Source organism: Dromaius novaehollandiae, unplaced genomic scaffold (genome assembly GCF_036370855.1).
Source record: "Dromaius novaehollandiae isolate bDroNov1 unplaced genomic scaffold, bDroNov1.hap1 HAP1_SCAFFOLD_124, whole genome shotgun sequence".
Taxonomy (NCBI): Eukaryota; Metazoa; Chordata; class Aves; order Casuariiformes; family Dromaiidae; genus Dromaius; species Dromaius novaehollandiae.
Window position 1 is genome coordinate 1956 of NW_026991357.1, and position 19277 is coordinate 21232.

At 38.4% G+C, this 19277-nt stretch overlaps 1 long non-coding RNA gene across 1 annotated transcript; it reads right to left on the reverse strand.

Annotated features, from left to right (window-relative positions):
* Positions 1–1277: 1277 nt before the first annotated feature.
* LOC135326018 (uncharacterized) lies at positions 1278–18995 on the reverse strand. Its single transcript, XR_010386700.1, has 3 exons — positions 18886–18995; positions 10088–10166; positions 1278–1324 (listed from the first exon to the last, which is right to left on the reverse strand). It is a non-coding gene; the product is annotated as an uncharacterized LOC135326018 (long non-coding RNA).
* Between the last annotated feature and the right edge of the window lie 282 nt (positions 18996–19277).

The window sequence follows — 19277 nt, forward strand, 5'->3', positions numbered from 1 at the left end:
TTTTTGTTGTTACAAATATTGTTGTAACAAGTTACTGTTGTTCTCCAATATTTTCAACCAGCTTAATGAAAATACAGTAGAACCTCATTGTTTCACACTTGTCACTGGGAGATTCAGCGTACATTTCTTCACTGTGACCATTTTACAACATTCAAGCACTGAGAGTTAGCCAGGATGATGCACTTCAAGATACGCTCTGTTCTTACCAGTGGTGAGTTATAATTCAGCTTTATTTCCTATCCTGGGATGTAAGTGTACTGATATTTAGTAGGAAAAAAAAAAAAAAGTCATAAAATGAGGTAGCACTGACACTCTCTTTGCTGGAATGTGGACAGATCCTGGGCTTAATTTTAAAGGGTGGCTTCGCAAGATTCTACTGTAATCTACACAAAATGTATAAAACACGAACCATTTCCAGAATAAGGCCACTAATTTTGCCATTGGCAATTAACAGTGAGAAACAGCAGTTAAAAGCAAAAACACTCACTTGATTACAGAGGTGTTTTTGAGGCAATAAACTGTGGGAAGAAGTATAAACACACAGTCCTCTCATCCCTCCTCTTTCTTTTCCAGTATGAGTTTAGGTGTCTCTGCTTCCTGTATGTACTATTCCCCGAGGAGAAATTTCAGTCTGTTTTCTTAGTGGGGAATCCAAACAAGTCCATGCTACATTTGAAGATGGGGACAGCACTGTAGAACAGTAGGATTACAAGTTTCCCATGAGTCATAGTCATGACAGTCTGATGTCCAGATGCCCAGATTCGATACCAGGGCTTCTCTTCTCTGCAATGGCTGGGCACAACATGTTGTTCAGATTCACTTCTGTGACCTAGGAAAGGGACAACAAATTTATAAATTAGTAATATTTTGGGTTGCAATGCTTCAGAGACCTAAAATGGTAATTTTCAAATTACCATAGTAATCAAAAGTGTTTAGCTGGCAATCCTTTGTTCAGCATCAATTGGCCAGCTTTCAGAAGGAAAGCAGATCTGAATGCAGTTGTGTATTTAAGAGATGGATTTATATGGGTGCATAGCTGATTTATGGAAGGTTTTACCACTACTTGTGAAATATGAGGTACAAATGGCCATTAGGACATGCGATTAAAAATTTGTATTCAAGTAATTTTATCCATGTGAATCTGGACACTTTGAAAAACTAGTCAGTGTTTTTATTTTGAATGTACTTGCAAACTATCTGTTTATTAACACACATTTACTTACCAATCCCAGAATCTGCAAGATGCTAAAATGGTATACAAACATAAGCCCAGTAGACAGAAGAGCCCACCAGAAACTGGAGAGTGGTTCTGGAGTGTAGACACCTTGAAAAGAAAGGAATACATTAGTATTCAGCTGAATTACTGTGTCCAAACACTCATGGAAAATCCTCTTTTCTCCTCTAGATGTTGGGGTATCTGGTTTTAGCTGATAACCTAGAGACTCCTGTTATAGTAATTAATATTTGAGAGCCTTATTTCTTACCTGCAGCATCCGGATCAGTTTCTTCCCTCCTTCTGCTCCAACATTAAAATGTACAATATATTAGCTCAGTAAGCTTGCCTATTTTCCACCAACACCAGTGATTTTTACCTCATTTACCTAATTTTTCCTTCTAACACAGAAGTACTAAATGTATCTAAAATACTGTAACAGCATACAATGGAGTCTTCGAAATCAGGTTATTTTTGTACTCAAACACCTGCTTGTTATGGGAGCTATGACTTTAGCATGTACAGAACTAACCCAGGCAGTGGCAATTACTGCACAGTGCTGCATTAGAGTGTAGCTTGATGGCCATTTCCTCCTATTTCATCGTTGGTTGACATCTATTCAAGTAATTTGCACTGATAGTGCATAGAAACAGAAAACCTTTATAAAGTAGTCAATCCATTAGTGACAGACCGTGCTCTTAAGTGAAAATTGCTGTGGAGATACTCTCAAATATACAGTATAAGCAATTAATTTTATATTCAGTAGACACCACAGATGCCTCAGTATTTCAGGGCTCTCCTCCTGAAAACGAGTTTTGGCAATTTAGTGAAAAAACACAATGTCACATGATGTAGAGTTCACCAAAGAAGTAATAATACTCTAATAAAAGTACCCTTAGATGCAAGGCTATTTTTAGAATTAAGTATTCAAACATATGGCGAGAACAGAAACAGTTTACAGAGTTGTCAAAGTCTTACTAGCAGACATGTTAATAAGATATGGGGAAAAATATTGCTTTCCTTATGACTTTAATAACCTAGGGGGACACACACACACAAAAAGGCACACTGTCATGGTGCTCAGGCTCTGTAAAAAGTTGTATACTTTCAGACAATTGTAAAAAAAAAAATACTGTCATTTTTATCTGCCTTTGCCTGCTCTCTGCCCTGTTAGATATTATCAAATGTTGATAGTTATATTCATTACTCAAAGGATGCCTTATAGCAGAGACAGGCTATACTGATATTACCCTTCACTAGCTAGCACATTCAGCAATAACCATAAAGATTCAATAGACTTCAGCATAGGCTGTACAAGCCTATTGGGACTGAGAATAACTATGTACATGTGTAGGTAGCTATGACAGTACTCACTAGACTAAAGCTGGTATGAGTATGCCCATGTACAGTATCTTATGAAGATAAAGGCAAAATAACTCCTTTTACCTGCTTCACCACACCACCATTTAGTCATGCATGCTCTCTGTTTTTAAATCACCAGAGGACTGCTTTCTCAATCCTTATTGCCCTTTTACAATTCTTTTCTGCATTTATTTTTCTATAATTTTGGCTGTCATGCCAGGTAGCTACAGTAAAATCAATGTAATTTAAATGGAAATTTCTGAAAGTTACAATATTCTTCCCAAAACTACCTACACTTTGCATTCTAAAGCAGTAGAGCTATCCCTTATCCACTGAAAATAACATAGCGGCTCTGTTCCTAGTCAACAGAGAGCAAGAAGTTGGTTGTATACTTGAATGACAGCAGCGCATATGCACCCCGTATGTCACTCTCACTGTGACTTTAATAAGCAACAACATTGTTGTAATTTTACCCAAAATACAATTGCACACCATGCTTTAGTAAGCAAACTGTGGCTTGATGCAACCATGACAAATATGAGCTTCTGTGAAAGCGTAAGACAGCTTATAGGATTTCTTTTCCAGTGGCTGGATGAAGATCAGAGGAAGCGTCTGAACTACAAGCAAAATCCAAACTTAAAAGTGAAGTTGATACGAATAATGGAGTCCTCTATAGTTAAAGGGAGAAAATTCAGACTAGTCTAATACTTTCTAACATACTTAGCAAGTATGCTCTAAGAACTGAGGGGTATCCTATTTACAAACCAGTACAGAAAGCTTCACTTAAATAGCAATGGTATTAGTTAAACTCCACTACCTGAAAACATCAGTAAGATGGCAGATACATGACACCACCTTGCATATGGTTTTTCATTATAGATAGGAAGAGAGGAAGCAAGTAGCCTTGGTGTCAGAGTTTAAGTGACCACAGCTCTATTACCAAAGTACCAACTTTAAGTGACCTGGTCAAGCTATACATAAACTTTTTGTGCTGCCTCCCTAGCTGTAAAGAAAATGTCATTTGACTTGCAAAGTTTTTCACTGTTGTCTTTGCAATTTTAAGTGCATTTTTAACCTAGATGCAATACACAAAATAATATTTAAATAAGTTAAGCTCTCTAAAACAGCTCCCAGGAACTGGTAGAGTAGTGCTATACCATATTTGTATTCACCTGAACTCACCCGGTTGACATTTACTTATGTTATTTCAGAAGTATTGTATAAAGCCTGAGAACAGATGGTACTAGACTAAAGAGATGAACATTCAGAAAAGCTAGAATTCAGAGACCTTGATATCTGGGGGACAACTTAGAGGCCTACATTGTTTCACTAGGCAACATGTAAAACACTAAAATAGACAAGTGATCCTAGCTATGAAACAGGACTGGAGGAAGAACGCAGTCTTTAAGAGATTAAGTAAACTGCCCAAGATTACAAAGCAGAGCAATGGCATAGTTTGGCTTTGAACCCATGTTTCTCGTATTCAGCTCAAACAATCTAGCCAGAGAATTGTGTTTCAGCAGACACTTAGGAGAGCTGTTCAGGTTCTTCCAGCTAAGAATCTTGCACTACAACATCCTCTTTTTTTTCCTTGCAAAATTTACATATATATATATATATATATATATATATATATATATATATATATAATATATATATAATGACTCTCACACTCCACACTGACCTCACCAAATAATAGAAAATTCCCCTCACTTGCTAGACTTCACAATCCTGAAAACAACAGTATGATATTCAGTAGTGTCATTATCCAGACATCAAGGGACAAAAAGGAAACAATGACCTCCGCACAGAAACATTTCAGAGGGAGCTGGATTCCCACATGTGGTTTGGGATACTAATTTTAAATTCATACCTGGGATATTTTGTGAGCATTTCTCATTAGACAAATAATCACTATAGATTTTATAACTCTGCAGTACTGCTATTCAACAGATGACTGTTTAACAGACCAGTGTGAACTACTTTCTTTAGCGCAGTCTGTTAACAATGGCATACAAAAAGGAAAATTGAGATCCAGCTGAGTGGTTGTTTGAATGGCCTGTGGTGGGTTTGTCACAAGCTATTTGCTGCTCACATGGGAAATCAATTTCAATATGTAGCGGTGAGCTTCACTATCTCTCTATCACTAAGGAGCACAGGCAGTTCTTATATGTTAAGCACATTCAAAAAATTTAATCCAACTGCCAGTCTGGCACTAATCTCATTCGCAGAAATGCTCATGCCCCAGACAGTTGAGACCATTCCAGATCAGGGTCATCCAAGTAGGCTATATATTTGCTCTTGGGTTGAAATAGCATGGTAATGGATATTTCAGTTTAAACTTTATTATTTCAGTAGCACTGTTAGGAAGGACTTAATACGGATTCAGGAGATTTGGGTTCATCATCTGCTTCTGCAACAAGAATTCACGTGACCTTGAACAAGTCAAATAGTTAATTTTGTTATCTAGGAAATGGAAGTGTGGCTTTAAAATCTAAAGATCAACATCGAAGAGAGACTAAATTTATTTTAAACTGACTTTTTCCCCCATGAAGTCTTGTGCTAGTTCTAGTGTCCTTACTAATTATTTATTTAAACTTCTCAAAAAATAGGCTGGTGAAAATCTTTATGGAATTTAACAGAAACTAATACTTCTTTTGTATTTCCATAGAAGCATAATGTAGTTGAAGAGTACTCTTCTTTTGGTTGCAAGTGGAGATTTATTTTTTTCCCCTGTCCAAAATACAACCAAATCAGTTTACTCTCTCCACAGTGTGGACAGCCTGCATTTGAATTGTGAATTTTGCACACCCATTTTAACAACATTCAAGCACTGAGAGTTAGCCAGGATGATGCACTTCAAGATACGCTCTGTTCTTACCAGTGGTGAGTTATAATTCAGCTTTATTTCCTATCCTGGGATGTAAGTGTACTGATATTTAGTAGGAAAAAAAAAAAAAAGTCATAAAATGAGGTAGCACTGACACTCTCTTTGCTGGAATGTGGACAGATCCTGGGCTTAATTTTAAAGGGTGGCTTCGCAAGATTCTACTGTAATCTACACAAAATGTATAAAACACGAACCATTTCCAGAATAAGGCCACTAATTTTGCCATTGGCAATTAACAGTGAGAAACAGCAGTTAAAAGCAAAAACACTCACTTGATTACAGAGGTGTTTTTGAGGCAATAAACTGTGGGAAGAAGTATAAACACACAGTCCTCTCATCCCTCCTCTTTCTTTTCCAGTATGAGTTTAGGTGTCTCTGCTTCCTGTATGTACTATTCCCCGAGGAGAAATTTCAGTCTGTTTTCTTAGTGGGGAATCCAAACAAGTCCATGCTACATTTGAAGATGGGGACAGCACTGTAGAACAGTAGGATTACAAGTTTCCCATGAGTCATAGTCATGACAGTCTGATGTCCAGATGCCCAGATTCGATACCAGGGCTTCTCTTCTCTGCAATGGCTGGGCACAACATGTTGTTCAGATTCACTTCTGTGACCTAGGAAAGGGACAACAAATTTATAAATTAGTAATATTTTGGGTTGCAATGCTTCAGAGACCTAAAATGGTAATTTTCAAATTACCATAGTAATCAAAAGTGTTTAGCTGGCAATCCTTTGTTCAGCATCAATTGGCATCAGCATCATTTTAACAAAGAAGATGCTGGAGACCTAGCTCCCCCTGCAGTCTAAGATGTCTGAACCATACGACGACACTGTGTGACACTGCAGTGACACTGATACAAAGGCCTCTGATTAAGCATAAAGGATATTCCTGGACCTTCAGGTACATCTGTTCATACATCAGATTGCTCCTTAAAGTGCCCCCCCCAAAAAAGGGGGAAAAAAGGGGGAAAAAAAAACCCAAAACCAACACCAGTATGCTTTTCTGTTCCATTAAATTATGCTGGAGATCTCAAACCGTAAGAAAGATTATCACCTGAACTCTACCGCTGAGGAGTAGCCACATATTAACTCTTAGGCCATACCCCTGTGGAGTGATACCATTTGCTCACAGCACTTAGGAAATAACAATGCCATTTTGATTAAATTTCAATATAATTTGAAGCTGTGAAATCAAGTGCACATGTGATCTTGTCAAATCCATCCAAAAATCTGACCACTGATAGATTTACTAGCTTAAGGACCAAGACAGTCAAGAACTGGTTAGACCTCTGAGGTTGATGCAATGTAAGCCAGATTTTTTTTTCCATTATGTTGAAAGTGTATGGCAGGCAAAATAAAGTTTTCCTGAACACCACTGGAGGTCTCTAGTACCTTGATCTCTGGAGGCCAGGTTAACGCACTCCTGAAACAGTGGTGGCAGTTTGAGACATTACAATTCCCCAGCTGCCTAAGCCTTCTTCCAGCAATCTCTATCCCAGTAGCAAAATACAGTGTACTTATCTGAGCATACTTGTATGCTTCGTAAGACCAACTTAGTTGTGACTGCAGATGAAAGTGGTTTGAGGAGTTTTCAGTGAAGGGGTGGTTCCATGGTCTAAATCAGTGCTGCACTGGCTCCTGTCTTTTTCTCCCCACCCTGGCAATTCACTCATTGTGCCTCCCTTTTGCCAATCCTAGCGCTCATCTGATCACACAGTAATACAGTCCAGGAGCTACAAAAGCATCCATACTTTTTTGAAAGGGAAGAGAGGGTCTCATTCCCTGAGGGGGATTAAAAAAAACAAAACACAGTGACCATATCCAAAATTCTATATCTATCCTATAGCTGGGCAGTCTGATTAGAGCTTTTTCAGGAATGCTGCTTCCTGCCCAGCTCTAGAGTATAATTTTTGACAAGCTTCACAGGTGATACAAGGTGAGATTCATCCAACAGGAAAGCAGCCAACTACAGGCCTACTTCACGTAGGAACTGCATTGAGTTAAAATCTTCTGTGCTGACCTGTTACATCTGCACGCCATCTATTTCACCTGAGAGCCTTGTAGTGCAGTTGAGAAAGATCTGAACCACAGTACATGTGCATTTGTTTTGTCTCAGTGGTATGTGCATGCATACATGCATATGCACGTTTGGAAAGGAAACATGTTAGAAGGGGAAGAAAGGAAATTTGTATTCGGCCAGTACAAAGGGGAGGGAGACAGAGGAAGAGGGGAAGAAATCTTTATTCCCATGGGGGAATATATCCTTGAGCACTGAGCTCTCAGTCAGTTTACTGTGCAACACTGAAGCCTGAGCACTGATCATGTCTCTAGTACAGCAGTTTGATCCTAAGCATGGTGGAACCCCCAAACTGATGAGAGGGAACACCAAAGGTGATTCTGCCAGTGCAACATGTCCTGTCTTCACCACTATAATGAATAATGGGGAATTCAAAAAGAAAGAGAAAAAAAGGATTTATCGTCCTCACTGTCACCCAGTTTCCTGTCCAAAAGGAAACACTTCAACACATAATTGAGTCTGTGTGCATGATTAGGATGATACTTGATTAGCATGTCAACAAACTCAGTCATGCAGTTCTATCTAGAGTAAGCCTCAAGCCATCTCTGCTTCAGGTGTTTTGCTCAACTCACTTGAGAGAAATATTAATATTGTGATAGAGATCCTATTAAGGGAATCAGTAATATCGATAGGCTTCCAGTAAAACTGAAGTAGCATACTTCTTCACATCCTATCCATTCCTTTTCATTTTTCCATTTTTACTACACTTCAGTAACTTCTCCAGATTATTATCTCTAGATTCACTGATGGAACTTTCTATCATAAATATAGGAATAGAGCTGCTATCAATAAATATAGAGCTGATCAATGTCCATAGAGCAGGCTGCACAAGATATGATAAAGGGTATCATCTACTCAAAGTGCTTTTAAACAGAGGTGCTATTGAAATGACAAAATATTAACAAATATTTTTAAGCTGAGTAGTTTTTCCATCAGCAATCATAGATCTAGTCACCTGTGGCATCAGCCATAACTTACTGCAAGAGTTCACGTGTGTTTTGCTAATGAGGTATTACAGTCAGTCAGGTGACTAGGAGCCAACTGCGTAAGAAATTGAAAAGTTAGTTACATAGCCTAGGGCAATCCCAATTGATACATTTAGCCAATAAAGTTTGGGTCTGAAATTTCAGTACTATCATGTCAACATTAGGTGGCAGCAAATACCTGGGAATTAATAAAGGGCAAAAATTTAGACCACCACATTAGGCTGCAAAGGATGGAGACAATGCACAACACAAAGCCCTTCAAACTACAGATACAGTCCCATCAGCTCCAGATAAAAGGCACAGAAAAAACAGGAGAGCATTTACTTTGAAATTCAAAGGAAGATCACAGGTAACATCCAATGACGAATGTAAAAGCAAAGCAAATATATATCTCAAAAGGATACATTATTTGGGAACTTCAAGGACATCAAAAGAAGTGATATGGTAATATTACAAGAGTTTGATTTGTCATTGCCTACAATGCACTGCATGGCTGTAAACACTATTGTTTTCTCTCTGCCTTCTGTAATGATTAGGAGTTTATACAACTTCTGTTTTACTATATCTTTTAAATTCTGGCAAGCGGTGCTATCAAAGTTGCATCAAAATGAAATGTGGCTGGCATATTTCACTAATAAGAGACAAACAGAACGATCTCTGAATTACTGTACTTCACTTTTTCTTTGGCTCATTTACACTTAGCTTCACTCAATAGTCAAGAACAAAAAGAGGGTTACAAACATAGCGTAGTAAGCGCAAAGGATTGTAAGTGGCTGCTGCTGTAAAATACAAGAGATTCACGAGAATGAAACAGGCTAAGTTTGTTCTGAGCGTTTGCTAAATTACATCCCACTGCTTGGCATCACACCCCTAGGTTGTCAGTTGAAGCTTCTGAACATCTGGACTATATATTACGAGCTTCTATTTCCTACATGAAACAATGCAGCTCTGCTAGATAATGCGGCTGAGGGCACATCGACGCTAGAGGGGGACAGAGCATCACACCAGATGAATACATACTACACTACCTTCTAAGGGGTGACGATTAGAAAAACCCCAGTCAGTGCAATGATTTAGGATTCCCAGACTTACTGCAATATTACAGTAAAATGGATGCAAGATAGTAATACTGTTTGAGAAGGTAGCAAGCAAGCTAGCCTGTTTTACTAATGAGTGCCACTACAATTCATTACAGCTTCAGAATTCCAAGAAATTATCTAACTAACTGATTAATATTTACCTGGGATCTAATGATAAAAAGAGATCTTTTCAGCTCAGTTTAAGGTGCAGTACTTCCCGAGAAACATCCAAGCAGGCAAAAGTCTTGAAAACAACATAACCCTTTGGGCGAAAGACCATCTTTTCATGCCCCTAATTCAGTGCCTGACACTGTTACCCAGGATGGAACTCCAACATACCACCAGGAACTGTTAAGTAACAACAAGTAAGGGTAATACATATTCTAAGAAAAAGAGCAAAAATCTGTGGTAACCGTTAGGCACATCTTGTTCCACTGGAAGGGACCAATTCAATATACAAAGGGCAAAGTGCCAACCTACCTCCTTTCCGCAGCAGATAGATGGGCACAACGTAGAGCATCACACGCTGGATGTAATAGATTTCCATTTCAAATGGAAGCTGAGGAATAAGGAAAATTCATTATTAACAACTGAGTCACAAGGAACCATTTTTAAGAAGGAAAACTTCTCCTTATGCCCCGCAAGAATCCCTTCATTTAAGTTCTTTTGTCACCTGCGTGTATTAACAAAGGGATGAGAGACATTAATGGTCAGTGCTTTGAAAATGCAGCTATCTGTACCCATCCCATCCTCCTTGCCGCAAACACGATACAGTGCTTCGAGCAGAGAATTTAGGAAATTAGCCAGAAGCACAATAAAGGAGGAATAACATAAGATAACATAAGCTCGCTCTCTTCCTTTTCCTTGTTAGTATAAATTACCAACAACGATGCAAAAAAGCAAAGTAATCAAAGTGTCTTTGTCTATACCCATTTGTTCGGAAAAAAAGTCTCAAACTAGACCATAACACTTTTAAAATTGAACAATGGCAGGAAAAATTAAAATCCAAAATTCATAATCCAAGTTATTGTTGCAGTTCACTTAAAAGGCTGAAGAGACATACTTTTCTGATATATTTCAGATGTGAAAATTGGACAATACCCTTACTTGAGTCTGAAATCTCACAGGAGTAATGCAAAGCCAAATCATTAGCCTTGGTTCAAATGCAGACTCATTTTAAAGCCTAAAGTGACTCTGGATGCAAGTCTTACTATCATGGCCTGTCTGTTCAAAAAACCTTCCTTTTCTGTTATTGTCCAAAGATATTAAAGTCATAACGTTGAAACAGAAACATCACAAAAAATTCTGCATCAGCAGAAGTCAGAGATTGAAACAGTTCAGCTTTCTTCCTAAATAACAGTCAATAAACAGCAGATAAATTCTACAATTTTTTTAATCCAATTTTGAATTTAAAAGCCATTAAACCCAACAGCTGGATTCTATTAGTCCTGGCATCCTCCAGCTGAATACTTTAAACACTATCAGTGTCCTGACTGCAAACTCCAACATGTGCAGCCAACTCTTGGGAGACAGTAGGCTAAAGAATCTTCCATACAAGCTGTTGGGTTAATTTACTCTAAGTATTCTGTATCAAAACATAAAACCAACCAAGATAACAGTATGCAGAAGCAAGAACTTCACAGAAATTCTGAAGTTTCCTGACTATTAATCTTTTCTTTTGTCTCCTGTATTACCTGTTGAAAGATACCTAGGGCAAAATAAGGGAATCAAACAAGAATATCTGGAGAGAGGCTAACGCAGCTTTAGTAGCGAGAAAGGAAAACCTGTACCTCTCCCAACTGGAATACGCACACTTCAGAAACAATAGCTCCTAATATAAACAATACAACATGAGGCACTCAATCCCTGCCAAGGAGCATGCTCTAATATCCTGTGGTTTCATGTGGGCTTCTGCACTCGCCGAGTTGTGAGGGTCAGTTACACAAACGTTACACTCAGGACACTTCTGAGAACAGAGTAACAGTTGTTTTGCTGCAGTAGTGTTGACAATGTTTTTTTTTTGTGTGTGTGTGTAAAACAAAACATTTTTTTTGCTGTGAAAGATTGATTGTTCTGAAGCCCAGCTAATTATGCAAATGCATTTCCTGGTATGGAACTGACAACGCAGACTTCTCTGTACAGCCAGGCACTCAAGCTGTACAGCCAGGCCACAATAAAGAGAAAAAAACAAACACAACAGATTAACTATAAAGTTGTACAGAACGACTGACTCACCCAGCTCTAAAGGTCTGGTCTGTAAGTTGTTTTATCAATAAACACTCATTCACAGATAGCAGATAGGTGCAGATAGTGGAGACAACATAGAAAGGATCACCCATCAATCCAGGATTTTAAAAACCTCTTCACGAAAACAAATTAGCAGTTTAGAATGTGATCACGTTTGAGATATCCAAAAATCAAAGCAACACTTATTCACAGAACATAAAGGAGGTCAGAATACTGCCTCCTGAGTTGATTCATCTCATAATATTTGATGGTATGCAGTTGCAAAGGCCATGAGTATCTAAATCCAGACTGCAACAAACCCTAAAGTAGACCCTCGCCACAGGCCTCAACAGACGTGTCTTCTCCCATCAGATGCCTTTGGTGGAACGCAGCAGCCACTCTCAAGAGCAACAAGTATTTCCCTAGTAACAGACCAATGTATTGATGACATATTTCTTTATCCACACCTGTCCCCAGATTCGGGAACATTGAACGTTCGTTATCAAGATGGACTACTCTGAACTCTGTATATTAATTTTCAATCGGTTTGCTGGCTGTTTGCCCTAAACTCCTCTCTCCCTTGCAGGCTGCTAGCATCACTCTTCCTGCATTTCACCTTGTTTCCCTTCTCAGGGCATTAAAACAAGTAAAGGTACAAGACAAAATGACAAATTATCCATTTCTTCTACTAACTCATATTCTAGGCTCTCTTAACAGTCTAAATGAATACAGAGTACAGGCTACCCTGCTACTCAAGATAATAGGTTCTTTTCCTTTAAAGGTTGCTACTTGAAGAAAAATCTGTTCATTGTCCATTCACTGGTTTTAACATTGGTATAAAATCATGCTGTGTTTCAAAACACAGCCTAATACTGACATACACTATTCCTCAAACACGCACACAAAATCCAGAGTACTATGTTAGCATATTTTGCAATAAACATTCAGACTATTCAGTTTTTACATTTTCTGATGAAACTTCTGCTAGAAGATGTACGATGTTTTGTTTTTTCCAGGAAGAGTTCAGCTCAAGGTAGCCACATCTGCTGCTTGCCCCCGCATCAGCCCAGTATGGTGCAGATTCAAAAGGGCCACAATTCCCGGGACACTTGCTAAGGGCTCGCTGGAGACGTACCAAGAATAAATAGCGAGCAGACAGTAAGCTCTCATCCCAGGAACAGGTAAGTTATGTATAACGGCCTAACTAAACCCTTAGCAGCCACTTTTATTGCTTGTGAGACTGCAGAAAAGAGAAACTATGTGATGAAGGATTAGAGCTCACCTCTTTCTTTTATCTCTGAGCAAGAAAAGTCACGGCCATCAACGGCAGTCCTCTGAGCACGTGATGGATGCCTCAACTTAAACCAGCTATTGCCCTGAGGAAACAATTAGGTCTTTCCATTGACTGCACTAAGATTTAGAAAAAGCTCTTCAAAACCATAGAGCTTCGAATAGAGTTGAGCCCAGAAGTCTAATATTTAGATGCGAGTTCCTCCCTGCCCCGCAAAGCATGGCAAAACACTAGTCTAAACTCGCTTCAGCTCAGCTGGTTTCAGTGGGAAGGGAGGTTGCTACTTTGCTCTGTTTTCTGAAAGTAGTATTCCTCCCTCTGCTAATTATTTATGCCTTGGTTTTATATTTGCAACAATAGCTCAAGCACTGTGTTGGGCAAGAACTCTCCCTCCACCATCCTCTACAAAGACTGCAGGGTATGACAGAAAAAGGAACAAAAGTAATTCAGCTCTGCCCTTTTCTATAGCACACCCAGCAGGCAGGCTAGGTGTCTGCAGTAAACATGGAATGGCATTCTGTACCAGTAGCTTTCCTAGACATAGTCAGTAAACCCAGATTCATAACTTAAAATTAATGACTAGTATCCTAGACAGGGTCAGTAATCCACAAATAAGCCGCAAGCAGATTTTTTAAATTTAACCTGTAAAGCAAACCACAGTATATATGAAATGGGAGAGGGGGAATCTATATAAAGCTGTACAATGCAGAAATCATGGGGCAAACAGCTACTAGGCCCATGTAACAGATGTTGGTTACTTCTCAACATATTCAGGATAGCAAGTGACTTATTTGGCAGAGGAGAGACAGTTGCTGGAGGAGTTTAAGAGAATCATCTCAGGACAGACATGAAGTATTTAAAAAGAAAAAAAAAATCCAAAACAAAAACACAAGTGGCCTTTGGAAAACAGATTATTTCCAGTCCTGCTAAGACTCATTTCTCCAGCAGACGTCCAAACGGCAAGTAGCCAAGAAGCTGACCCACGTTACACTATTGTACTGTTCAGTACCGTATTATTCAGCCAATTCTACAGCTCAGGCACCAGTTTGTCCACCTGGCAGAGATCAGATAAGGGATTCCCACATACCTGAATGGGGCGAAAATAAAGATATGTTAATGTTGGCATTGATGCCAACAGCAAAGCCACTTAAAATAAATGAGTACCAGGGCTGTAGCTAAGTATCAGGCACCCATCTGTGTGGTGTCTGTGCTAAGGTCTAAACCAGTTTCCCCAGATTTTATTTGCAACAGTTCCTTTTCTGATATTTTCTGATATTCTGATATAGGCAAAAAAACCTAATCTCAACTTCAAGTAGGCATCTGCCATCTTCTACACAATCCAGTCAGTAGAGAGAATTATAATATAACCCCTTAAGGTAGCATTAATTGATTAGTTTTATCCAATATTATCTAGTTCTCATTTTCAATTAATCCTGTTAGGGTGGGCATATATACAGAGGGAGAGAATCAGAATCTGCATCTGCTACCAGAGGGAGGTGTTAGCATGCACAAGCACAGTCATGAGATTTATAAAGAGAGTCCGTCTGTGCTGAAGATTAGTAGAGTCGAGACATGGTGGAACACAGGACTAAGAATAATACCTTGCTACAGGGATGGAGGGGATCAGAAACATAATGAAACAAGAACAACAACTATATTTTTACTAGTATACAAATGCCAGAAGATCCAGCTAGAGCAAACCCCCAGGATTCCAACTCATGACATACCCAAATTCTGCTAATTTGAGAGGGAATTTTTTTCTTGGCCTGTCACTACAGAGATGAAGCTGACCAAGAAAGTTAGGACAATGCAGTTGTTCAATGCACTGCTGAGCTAAACTGTAGGCATTTATTTTAACTTTTATTACTGTTTTCCTTATTTGATCAGTGCTAGATTTGATGTTTATTGTATCTCATAAAAAGGCATTACAGTCTCCTGGTCACTCAATTTGATTATGCAAACCAGCACACATGTAATGACTCTAGGGACACAGTCAGGCATCTGTAGAATTGAGTCCAAGATAGAAGAGTTATATGTGCACAAAATACTAATTTCAGAAAGAGTATTTTTTACTTCCTCTACAGATAATACTGGCACTACTTACCACCAGTATAAGGTAAATTTGCATTCCCAAATAAAAGTGTGATTGTAAATTGCACTTACGCACCCATACCATTTTAACGTACGTAGCCTCGATACGTGTGAAAGATGCAGAATCAGTGGCTTTAGTACGAATAGCAGCCAAAGCACCACCTTTCCAGAGCCCTGGATGTCTAACCATACTGTTATTTTCACTTATGCCAGTTAGACTTAGACAATTTAGACATGACATCATGGGCTACCATTACTTATTCCATTTTGCTGTGTAGCTAACAGGCATTTGGGGCAAACTTTTTACTACAGTGCATCGTTACCTTAACAGTCAACAGAGATGCAGTAGGACATTATCATAGTCCCTAAAGACAGAGTGCACTGCAAGTATTGCTCAAAGTATGATTCTATTCCTAAAACAGATTTAGGCTGTGTACCTCTCAAGGCAAATAGTTCTAATAATACTGTCTAGCAACTTCTGGAAACATTAAAACTGCACCATCTCTGTGTTAGCCGAGACAGTAAGCCCAACGCCTCTAGGACATGTCTTATTTTTTACTTTATCTATATCAACATATTCAGGACATCAGCTTGCAAACAAAGCTTTAAAACCAGTAGAAATATTTTCCTTTAAAATTTGATTAATGCAATATGTTCGCACACATGCTCATACAAAAACAATTACTCTCCAAACACTTCACTGGCAGCTAAATTAATTTACTTGCACAGACCTGGTGCCACACGTTGTTTTGCGACTTATTTGAGAAACTTTTAACGGGGTTCCTTTCCAACCTTTGTGAGGCTTAGGCTAGCAGGACCTACACTGTATTCCATGTAATATAGATACGGAGTTAAAAGAGATCTTGCACTTGTGTATTTCTTCTTACACCTTTCTAGGCTCCTACCCGGGAACCTAACAATCTGATTCCCTTAACATTTTCTTCTCTATTTACCTGGAAGTCTTCAAAGATTACCCTATTTTCCATGTGATTGTTAATGCTAATCAAGAATGTTTTGTCTCTTGAGAATGAGAGAACTCTCTCCCACCTACCTGCCCAAAAGCATGCTCTCCCTCCCCCACTTCTAAATGAGTAGCTGGGTCAGGTGTCCAACTTCTCATGCTCTTACTTTCTGCCAGGCACTATATATTACAACCCTTTACAGATGTAACTAGGTATACAAATTTTTGTATGAACCATGCATACAGTAAAATATATGTCTTAAAATATCACAAAACTGAAATAAAAAGTTGAGGCATAAAATGATGACCATTCCTGACTGAGTCAAAAGCTTTTCAGGAAGGTATTACAAATCAGAGCAGAGGAACAGAGAGCATAGACAAATTTATTGCACTTTTTTTTGGAACTTCCTACTAAGTGTTAAGAGTTATTCAGTGCTTTCAGGAAAATGTCATTGTGGATATTTACAACGACAGTTATAGAGCAGAATGCACGTCTACCAAGAAATAATTTGGGCCAAAGCTGCAGTGCTATAAAACATCACCCATATTATCTTGTGCCAGAAGACACACAGAAAATAGACTAGCCTAGCAAGCAGCTGTTAAGCCAAAAATATCCTAGAGCTGTATTTATTCCAAAAATATTTGCTCTTGGACGTAGTCCTTTGGCTCCTCTGTCTCTAGAGAAGGGCAGAATTTTATACGAGTAGTCTGTATTTTTCCTGTTTAATCACCACTGCCCAAATATAAGTGAGATCTATAATAATATTAGAGAAAATACAAGTTAATGATTTATTAAAATATTTCAACATGTATTATTTTAACCTTAACAGGTTACTCCTAAAAATCCAATAGAAATCAGAAAGCTACCTAATTTGAAACAGGAAAAGTATTCTATTATCAAGAAATTCTATTTGCATTTTTGATTTAATGCCATTTCTATTCAGCAGTAACTAGTTTTAATAAAAACAATTGCAAACTGCAAATAAACATTTCTAGTATGAAAAAGAATATGTGTAGTTACCAGATTAGGAAGGACTAAAAGACTAAATCTTGAAGGAACTCTAGGCTTATACTACTGAAACCACTGAAATCTGAGAAAATGAGCAAGCATGTGCGCTTATATGTATATATACGTACACACACACACACACACACACACACACACCCCCATATGTGCATGCATAACAACTCTTAAAAATAATTCTTAGAAATATTTTATCCAGCTCAGATTCAGGACAACTTTTCTTAGCATTAATTCTCGACAGGTTTGAGTATTACTAGGGACACCAACAGGCTAATTTTTCTTCCAGAAGACAGGAAATTTGTAGCAGTTTTGAAAACCTGGATGAAGAAACCCTGCTGTGCCTAATTTGGGGGGGAGAGCAGGTGACAGACGCCAACAACACTGGGCAAATTCCAGGCCTGAGGAATCTCCCATATTCATGTGTACCCACTTCTAGTTTTTTAGTCTCCCACTACGTCATTTTAACCATGGGCCACATGCTATCCTGTGAAGCCGCTTTCAAAGCTATCACGTTCACTGTCAGTTCAAAGATCAGGGTGGAATGGACAATGAACTTTGTTCTACGCTTCCACTCTCCACATTATTAACTCTCCACATGGAAGTTTTTGTGATTGTGCTTGTAAATCAAAGACTAGTATTTTGGATCCATTCTAGTGACCTGTACCAGGAATTTACAGCCTGGTAAAACAGACTGAATTTTCCTAAAGCCAAATATATTTACTCAGCATTCACTTGGATCATAGGAGGGCTCTTATGTGACTTCACTCAGGAAAAAAGCTTGTTGTTGGAGGTAAATAACTTGAAGCAAAAATCTAACTCAAACTATAATTTGTAGGACTAATAGCTGCCACCAGGCTGAAATAAAGACTGTATCTATAGCATATTCAAAGGCTTAAATGATGCTGACCGGCATACATCTACTAACAATCTAGCTTGCTTCAGTACCGATAACATTGAAACTGGCAGCAGAGATTTCAGCACCAACTATACAACTTGAACCCTGAATATGTCCTTGTATTAGCAGCCTACACAAATTGCATTGCTGCAACTTCACTGGTCTTGTTTGCCAAAGTTTCCTAGATTAAGCCCACCCCAGCTACGATATGATGCTACAACTACATTCCTGAATGCACTTGCTGCCACCCTACAAAAGGGTTTAGACTTTAGAATTAACCTAATCATGTGAAAGATATAAACTATTTTTTTGCATTAACTTTTTTCCCCACAATCAATTTACCCTGTAAAACACAAGGACAAAAGGTACGGCAGCGTAGCAACTGACGTCCAAAAGAAAACACACTTGACAGCTCCATCTCACAACGTAGCCATTCTGAAGTCTAAACTTTTTATACTTAAATTTTATTTATAGTTTTATATGCATCTGCTTGAAAAGAAACTAGTTCTTCAGTTTCAGGCATTCAATAGTGTTGTCTCAGACATCATTAAAATAATACTTACAAATAAAAAGAAAATGCATTTCAGAAAGTAGTTTGCTTGCTCCAGCAATGTAGAAGAAACACCTTTTAGATAGCTTTACAAAAGGGTCTGGGATGAAGAAAGGCGGCTACTTGCAAGTGTTAGTAATCTGACTGCCATATTCAAAACAGCAAGTTCTTCACAGTAAAAGAAGCAACTCAGTGATAATCTAGTACTTCAGAAAGATCTTAGCAAAAGAGCTAACTTACCTGCTTTGAGTGAAACACTCTCATCCCATCATTTTCTCAGTGTCTTAGATATCTCTTCAATACACAAATCCAGCAGGTATTTATAGATCACTCCGATTCATTATGCAAATAGTATGTAGCCTGCTGAATTTAATTGAGAGGGAGGAAATACCTGCAGAAACAAAGATATGGGAATAAAGAAGTTTTCCATGAGCAGTGAATTTACACGCAGCAAGAAATTTTAACCATCAAAACTTGCTTAGTATTTTAGAAGTATAGCTCCTAAACCAAATCTGTGTAATTTAGCCACCTCTAAAGACAGCTCAAGCACCTTTCTAGAGAAAGTATTGTAGGAAGAAATACACGAGGAGAAGGAAAGGTATAGTATACTCACCAGGCGCGTGTTAACGACA